At 41.3% G+C, this 8486-nt stretch overlaps 1 pseudogene; it reads right to left on the bottom strand.

Moving 5' to 3' along the window:
- Positions 1 to 6521: 6521 nt before the first annotated feature.
- LOC118623541 lies at positions 6522 to 8158 on the bottom strand (annotated as a pseudogene).
- Positions 8159 to 8486: the final 328 nt, after the last annotated feature.

The raw sequence follows: 8486 nt of genomic DNA, 5'->3' as shown, positions 1-8486 counted from the left end.
CAAAACACTGCTTATAAGGATGCTCAATGAACTGAGTGAGAACTCCAGTGAACTTAGTGAGGGCCTCAAGAGCATAATAAAGAACCAGTCAGAAATGAAGGATTCATTAACTGAAATAAAAAGTAATTTACAGGGAATCAAAAGTAGAGTAGGTAAAGCCAAGAAGCAAACCATAAATTTAGAATATAAGGAAGCAAAAAACACCCAATCAGAACAATAAAAAGAAAAAAGAATCCCCCCAAAAATGAGGATAGTATAAGGAGCCTCTGGGACAACTTCAAGCATATCAACATTTGCATCGTGGAATGCCAGAAGGAGAAGAGAGAGGGCAAGAAATTGAAAACATATCTGAAAAAATAATGACAGAAAACTTTCCTAACTTGGTGAAGAAAACAGACATACAAGTCCAGGAAGCACAGAGTCCCAAACAAGATGAATACAAAGAGGTTCACACCAAGACACATCATCATCAAAATGCCAAAGGTTAAAGACAAAGAGAGAATCTCAAAAGCAGCAAGAGAAAAGCAGTTTGTTACCTACAACGGAGCTCCCATAAGACTGTCAGCTGACTTCTCAAAAGAAACTTTACAGGCCAGGAGGGAATGGCAAGAAATATTTAAAGTGATGAAAAGCAAGGACCTACAACCAAGATTACTCTATCCTGCAAAGCTATCATTTAGAATGGATGGACATATAGTTTACCAGACAAGAAAAAGCTAAAGGAATTCGTCACCACCAAACCAGTATTATATGAAATGTTGACAGGTCTTCTTGAAGAAGAAGATAAAAATATATGAACAATAAAATGGCAATAAATACATATCTATCAACAATTGAATCTACAAACAAAATGAACAAGCAGAACAGAAACAGACTCATAGATACAGAGAACTTATGTTGGTTGCCAGATGGGAGGGGAGTTGGATGAAAAAGATGAAGGGATTAAGAAGTACAAATTGGTTGTTAGACTGATGAATCTCAAAGGGAAGGGTGGAGGTGGGGCAGGAAGAGAGAAACCAAAGAACTTATACGCATACATGCATAACCAACAGACACAGACAATAGTGTGGGGAAAGCGGGAAGGGTGGAGGTTGGGGAAGAGGGAGTCAAAGGGGGGAAAAAGAGGGACATCTGTAATACATTCAACAATAAAAATAAGTTTAAAAAATAAATAAAGTATTTCAGGCTGTCCTCAATCTAGAAACACTCAGCTTCCAAAAAATTTACCTGGGCTGCTGCAGCCACCAGCACAATAATTACAGATGACATAATACTGTATATATAGAACCCTAAAGATTCCACCAAAAAACTATTAGAACTTATAAATGGGTTCAGTAAAGTAGCAGGATATAAAATAAATATCCAGAAATCAGTTGCATTTTTTAAATTTTTATTTATTTAACTTTTTTTTTTTTTTTTGCTACTGAACCCAGGACTCTCTGGTCTGCAGGCCAATGCTCCAACCACTGAGCCAAACCAGTCAAGGTGGTTGCATTTTTTTTAAACCTCTTCAAAGATGTTTGTTTTTGCCTGTGTTTTATTTATTTATTTATTTATTTATTTATTTATTTATTATTTTTTTCTTTTAGAGGAAGAGAGAGGGAGAGAGAGATAGAAACATTAATGAGAGAGAACATCGATTGGCTGCTTCCTGCATGCCCCCACTGGGGATTGGGCCCACAACCTGGGCATGTGTTCTGACCAGGAATCAAATCAGCTACCTGTTGGTGCATGGGTCGATGCTCAACCACTGAGCCACACTAGCCGGACTCAGTTGCATTTTTATACACTAATTTAAGAACTATCAGGAAGAGAAATTAAGAAAATAACCCCATTTACAATTGCATCAAAAAATACCTTGGAACAAATTTTTTTTTTAATCCTCACCAGAGGACATTTTATTCTGCATTTATCTTGAGACAAAGCGGGAGGAAGAGAGAGAGAGAAACATCGAGCTGAGAGAGACATATAGAGTAGTTGCCACCCACACAACCCCAACCAGGGCCGAGGACAAACGGCAACCAAGGTACGTGCCCTTAGCAGGAACCGAACCTGGTCCTCTCTGGTCCACGGGCCGATGATCTCTGGACCGCAGGCCGACACTCTAACCGCTGGGCCAAATCAGCCAGGGCTGGAACAAATTTTTATTGATTGATTTTAGAGGGAGTGTGGAAGGGGAGAAATAGATGGAGAAAGAGAAACATCAATTTGTTGTTCCACTTATTTATGTATTCATTGGTTGTTTCTTGTATGTGCCCTGACTTGGGATCGAACCCAAAATGTTGACATATTGGGATGAGGCTTTGACCAACTGGGCTACCTGGGCAGGGCCTTTGGAATAAATTTAACCAATGATGTAAAGACCTATACTCATTATAAGGCACTGAAGAAGATACAAATAAGTGGAAGCAGCCCTGGCTGGGTAGTTATGTGAAATAAGCCAGTCAGAGAAAGACAAATAGCATAAAATTTCACTTATATGTGGAATCTAATGAACAAAATAAAAAAACAAAATGGAAACAGACTCACAGATACAGAAAACAAACTGACAACTGTTAGAGGGGAGGGGTTTGGAGGGGCTGGGTGAAAAAGGTGAAGAGATCAAGCAAAAAAACAGAACACAACAAAACTCATTGACATAGACAACAGTATGATTACCAGAGGGAAAGGAAAGAGGGGTCAGGGGAGACAAAAGAGGGTAAAGTGGGGATAAGACGTGACCGAAGGAAACTTGACTTTGGGTAGTGAACAAACAACACAATATACAGATGATGTATTATAGTAGCGATTTTCAACCTTTCCATCTCATGACACACAAACTAATTACTAAAATTCTGCGGCACACCAAAAACTACATTTTTTGCCTTTTGCCGATCTGACAAAAAAAAATAGATATAATTTTGATTCATTCACACTGGACAACTGTCGTTGTGTTGGCTGTCATGGAGGGTGGCTGAACCAAGCTCTCTTGTTCCTGTGGTATTTGCACGGATTCACCCAGAAGCCTTTACTCCCAAGGCCACTTGTTGACCCTGCGTGGTGGCAAAGCCCACACAGGAACATTCTGCCCAAGATCTCTTGTTCCTTTGTTCTGGCAAGACCCACACAGGAGCATCCTAAACCTCGGGCAAGACTGTATTGCTAATCTGGACCTTGAGCTCAGAGGCCAATGGAAATATTTGGTGTTTGAGAACAATGAAGCTTTTGAAAGCCCCCCCCCCCCCCAACTGTCTATATAATAAACTTGCTGAGCCAGTTCGGAGTCACTGTTTCTCTATCAGAGGGCAGTGTCCCACCTGGCCTCAGCTTTTCTCTCTAGAATGTCTCCATGTCTTTCTTAGTCTCTGGCACACTGGTTGAAAATCGCTGCATTATAGAATTGTACACTTGAAACCTATACCATTTTATTAACCAGTGTCACCCCAATAAATTTAATAAAAATTAAAAGAAAAAAAAAGAAATTTGCACTCAGGTTTCAGAAAGATAGGGAGAAAAGTGGCTTCTTCCTCTCCTTTCCCTGATGCCCAGTTGCTGTGAAGGCCACGGAAATGAGTCCCAGGCACATGAAGTGAAAGCAGTTAAGGAGGAGGCCTGGGCTGGGCCATTCAAAAGTGCCCTCTTCTAGGGAATTCTGCACTTAGAATTCCGTGGTAGAAGTAGGTACTCTAAAGGCTGACTACCAGACGGTGCCCAAATCTGCAGAAGAATCATCTGCTATAAGAACATACATCTTCCTCATGAGAAAGGAGCAGCTTCATACAAATTCCAGTGCTTGCCTAGTGACTTGAAGTGGCTGTAACTTCATAGCCAGATATATGACATGCTATCTCCAGTGTTAAACATACACATTTATTTCTGTGCCTCTATTGTAGGGTGGGGACTACATAGACAGACAAAAGCCTTTCCCTGATCTAGGTTAGAATTTCTCTGGTTACCCCAGATAATTACACTCCCAGACAGCTTTATCTCTGAGAGGGATGTTACTTTTTCCCATGCTTAACAGCCCACTGTCTTTCCGTTACAAATTCAATATGGAAAGGCTGAACTTCAGAAACAATTGCTTGAATCAGTTGCCTCTGATCAGTATGCCATCAATATAATGAGTAATTTCACTATCTGAATTAGAATTAGGATATCTGTTTAAATTCCACTTTAATAGACTCTGACAAATGTTAGAGAATTGAAATATCTTAGGCAAAACTGTGAAGGTCACTGGCTGTCAGGTGCAAGCAAACTGCTATTGATGTCTAAAATATTTGGGATTGAAAACAATTTCCAAATAAGATCAATAAAAGGATACCAGTCGGGTGATTTAGAGAGATCTTTCTATAGAGAAACAGTGTCAGCCACAGTTCATAGGAGTTCATTTAGTTCTCTGCAATCCTCGACATTGGCAAGATCCATTTACTTTTCCAGGAACCCAGTTGAGAATTACAGGGGAAAAGGCTGGAGATGCAGACAGACTCCCAGTCACTCCAGTGTGAGCTGTGACCTCACTCATGATCCTGGGCCTGGTACTATTTTATATTTACAGTTTTGGTGGGACAAGAGAGCTCCATGTTCCTGTTTTTAGCAGTCAATGTATTACCCATTTGACCAAATCCTTTCTTCAAAATAGCAATAACTTAATTTCAACAATACTCTCATGGTTAATAGTAGTATATCAATATTAACTTCCTGAGTTTGATACTTTTACTATGTTTTTGTAAGGTGTTAGCATTAAGGGAAGCTGGAGGAAGGATACAGGGAACACTGTTCTATTTTTGCAAAATTTTTTGTGAGTTTAAATAATCTTTAAAAAAAATGTTTTTAAAAAGAACAATATCAGGGAGTGACAAAACCACCAAGGAGGAAACCACCAAAGAGGATACCTTTGGTCCTCTGTATCCAACTGGTAGGTTTAATAAAACCTGTCCACTTCAGATCCTTCCTCCTTCATATCCTCAAACACTTAGTCTCTATCATTTAATTAAGGTTTCCAGGTATTTGCATTATCTCTGTTTCTGTATCCAAAGTCTCCTGGAATTCTTGAATATTTCTCTTGTCCAAGACATCAGGACTCAGACATATGGTTTCTCCAGAGGAATCTGATATTGTAATGGGTCTAGAGAGAAAGGACATTAAGGCCACGTATCGCTCCCTTTGCCCTCATTCTTCGTCTTTAAGGGAAGGTTCCCTACATTCAGAAAGATTAGGTTAAATGAAGGGTATAGTTTTCAAAACAGCCACTTGCTGTCTGAGTACATAAACAGTTTCATCCTTATTCGGGCGAGCCCTGTCTTGGCTCAGTTCCTAGAACTTTGAACTATGAAAGTTACCTAGATGAATGCTTGCCAAGAGTTTTGTCCTAGTTGCAGCTGTTGCTGCGGTGTTTGAGAGATTAACTCTTTCAGGTGCTACATCAGTTACTTTTGTAATTTTATTAAATCACCAATAAGCAATGACCAGGGAGTTTGACCAAGCAACTGTTGTATGAACAGAATGAAACACTGCTCCACGCTCTCCTAATGACTGGTGAAGAAGGAAACCTATGTTACTACTGTTGTCATTTTGACATTTAGTCTCCACCCTACCCATAGCAGTGCAGAGGTTATATGCTTCATTCTTATTCTTTCTTTGGTTAACTTAGAAATTTAAACATACATGTTTAATTTACTAAAGTCCCAAGTTAGCTAATATTTTTACCTTCTTTCTAAATAATACCAGGCCCCAAGAACACTATAAATTCAATAACTTTCCCGGATATGAGTGATATGTTTTTGTTTTCATGTATTTTGTGTCTATCTTGTTTTATTTAACCCCAGCAGACATTATTTTTACTTTAAAAAAATAGAGTTGATTGTTTAGATTTACTCATACATTTAGTATATCTAGTAGAGATTCTTCCTTTCTTCTTGAATCTCAAACTTTTCATTTGGAATCACTTTTACACAGTGCATTTTGCTTTATTTTATTTTATTTATTTATTTATTTATCTATTTATTTTTGGTATGTGTCCCTAGCAGGAACCAAACCCAGGATTCTCTGGTCTGCAGGCCAATGCTCCAACCACTGAGACAAACTGGTCATGGCTTGCTCTTTCTTTCTTTCTTTCTTTCTTTCTTTCTTTCTTTCTTTCTTTCTTTCTTTCTTCTTTCTTTCTTTCTTTCTTTCTTTCTTTCTTTCTTTCTTTCTCTCTCTCTCTCTCTCTCTCCCTCCCTCTCTCTCTCTCTCTCTCTCTTTCTTCTTTCTCTCTCTCTCTCTATTTGTTTGTTTATTTATTTATTTATTTCCTCACCCAAGGATATTTTTACATTTATCTTCAGACAGAGTGGGAGGGAGGAAGGAGAGTGAGAGAGAGAAAAACATCCATGTGCCCTGAGTGTTGGCCTGTGGACCAGAGAGTCCGGGTTTGGTTCCCACTAAGGGCATGGACCTCAGGTTGCAGTTTATCCCCAGCCGGGTTGGAGTTGTGTGGATAGCGACCACTCAATGTGTCTTTCTCACATTGATGTTCTTCTGTCTCTCCCCGCCACCCTCTTTCACTCCCGCCCTGTCTGAAAAGAAAAAAAAATGTCCTCAGGTGAGGATTAAAAAACAAAAAAGAAGAAACATCGATGTGAGAGAGACACATTGATTGTTTGCCACCTGCGCGACCCCTACCAGGCCCGGGACGAACTGAAATCGAGGCAAGGGCTACACAGTACATTTTAAACTTTAATGTACATATGAATCATTTGGGATTCTTGTTAAAAAGCAGATTCCAAGTTAGTAGGTCTAGGATGGGACCTGAGATTCTGCATTTCTAACAAGCTTTCAGGTGATGCTGAAGCTGATTTTCCCAGGATCATATTTTAAAGAGCTACAGTTTCCTTTAGTGAGAATCTGTTGATAACAAACTCTCTTAGTTTTGATTTAAAATATTTTTGTTTTACAATAAATAAATAAATAAAATTTAAAAATATATATGTGTGTGTGTATATTTGTTGTTGTTGTTGGCCTGGATGGGGCATTCTTACGTTTTTATTGTAGCTCCTCCACCACCCACCCTCTTCAAATGGCACAATGGAATGATTATGTTCCCTATGGAGGACTTCCCTTTTGAAAAACAAAGCAGAAGTTTCCCTAATCTGACCCATATTCAACAGGGGCAGAAGGCAACGGATCCCGGGGTAGGGAGTGGGAAAGGAAGCCAGGTGTCAGGCACACAGGCTCAGCCCGCCGCGCTGGAGCGCGCGCCGGCCTCTGGAGCCGGAAAAGCGAAAGGAAGGCTGAGTGACCTTGGGTCGTGGCTCTTCCGCAGACTTCAGTCCATGAGCACCAGGCTCCCAGGTCCCTTCCTTAGGTCTTGGGGTAGGCCTGACAGGCCTTCACCACGTCTTTCAAGAAGTTAGGAACTCTGCCCTGGCCGGTTTGGCTCAGCGGTTAGAGTGTCGGCCTGCGGTACAGAGAGACCCGGGTTCGGTTCCCGCTAAGGGCACGTACCTCGGTTGCAGTTTGTCCCTGGCCCTGGTTGGTCGTGCGGGTGGCAGCCACTCGATGTGTCCCTTTCACGTCGATGTTTCTCTCTCTCTGTCTGTTCCTCTCTCTCCCTCCTACTCTACCTGAACAAAAAATGGAAAAATGTCCTCCGGTGAGGATAAAAAAAAAAAGAAGTTAGGAACTCCATTCTTTGCTCCCTTCTCGCCGTCGCTCTCAATCGCCAGACTCTGCTTGTGCCTCTTCAGCCTGCTCACGCCCTGCTTCTCAGCAAAACCCGGCGCGGAGGTGCCCTGGGCCAGGACCACGCGGATCTGTCGGTCCCCATCCAGCTCTCGCCGCTCCCGGGTGTAGATGTAAGCCCTGTTGGACACGGGAAAGGGTACTTCACTTCGCAGTGGACCACGGTCTTGTCGCCGCATTCTTTTTCATAGAGTTCTTTAACAAGCTGGTCCCACTTTTTTCTGTCCTCTAAATCCATATATATATAGACCTCTGTGAACAGAGCCGGCGGGCAATCCTCCAGAACACCGAAGACTTTATACTCATAAAGTCCAGTCTTCTGGTCCAGCAGCCGGTAGATGCCCAAGGTCTCCACCAGCAGTTGCCGGTTGGCCCCAGCCAGAGCGGGCTGCTGGAGCTCGGCACAGGCCTCCACGAACTGCTCCTGGGAAAAGCCTCCGGCAGCAGTAGGGTCCATCCTTAGGCAGCCTCAGCTCCTCCGCCTCATAAAATAATTTTGTTTTGCCCTAATTATTTTCTGGATATAGAATTCCAGGTTCACAATTGTTTTCTCTCTGCACATTGAAGGTATCATTCTGCTTTCCGTATTTCTTGTTGCTAAGTCAACTATCAGTCTAATTGTTGCCCTTTGAAAGTCATCTATATGATTTTTTTCATTATCTCCCTCTAAATTTCTTTTTCTTTTTTTTTTTTTATCCTCACCCAAGGACATTTTTCCAATTTTTGTACAGATAGAGTGGGAGGGAGAAAGAGGGAGAGAGAGAGAGAAACACCGACATGAAAGG

Source organism: Molossus molossus, unplaced genomic scaffold, assembly GCF_014108415.1.
Source record: "Molossus molossus isolate mMolMol1 unplaced genomic scaffold, mMolMol1.p scaffold_m16_p_1, whole genome shotgun sequence".
Classification (NCBI taxonomy): Eukaryota; Metazoa; Chordata; class Mammalia; order Chiroptera; family Molossidae; genus Molossus; species Molossus molossus.
Note: the sequence above shows the minus strand (reverse complement) of the source record. Positions and strands in the feature narration are given on the sequence as shown.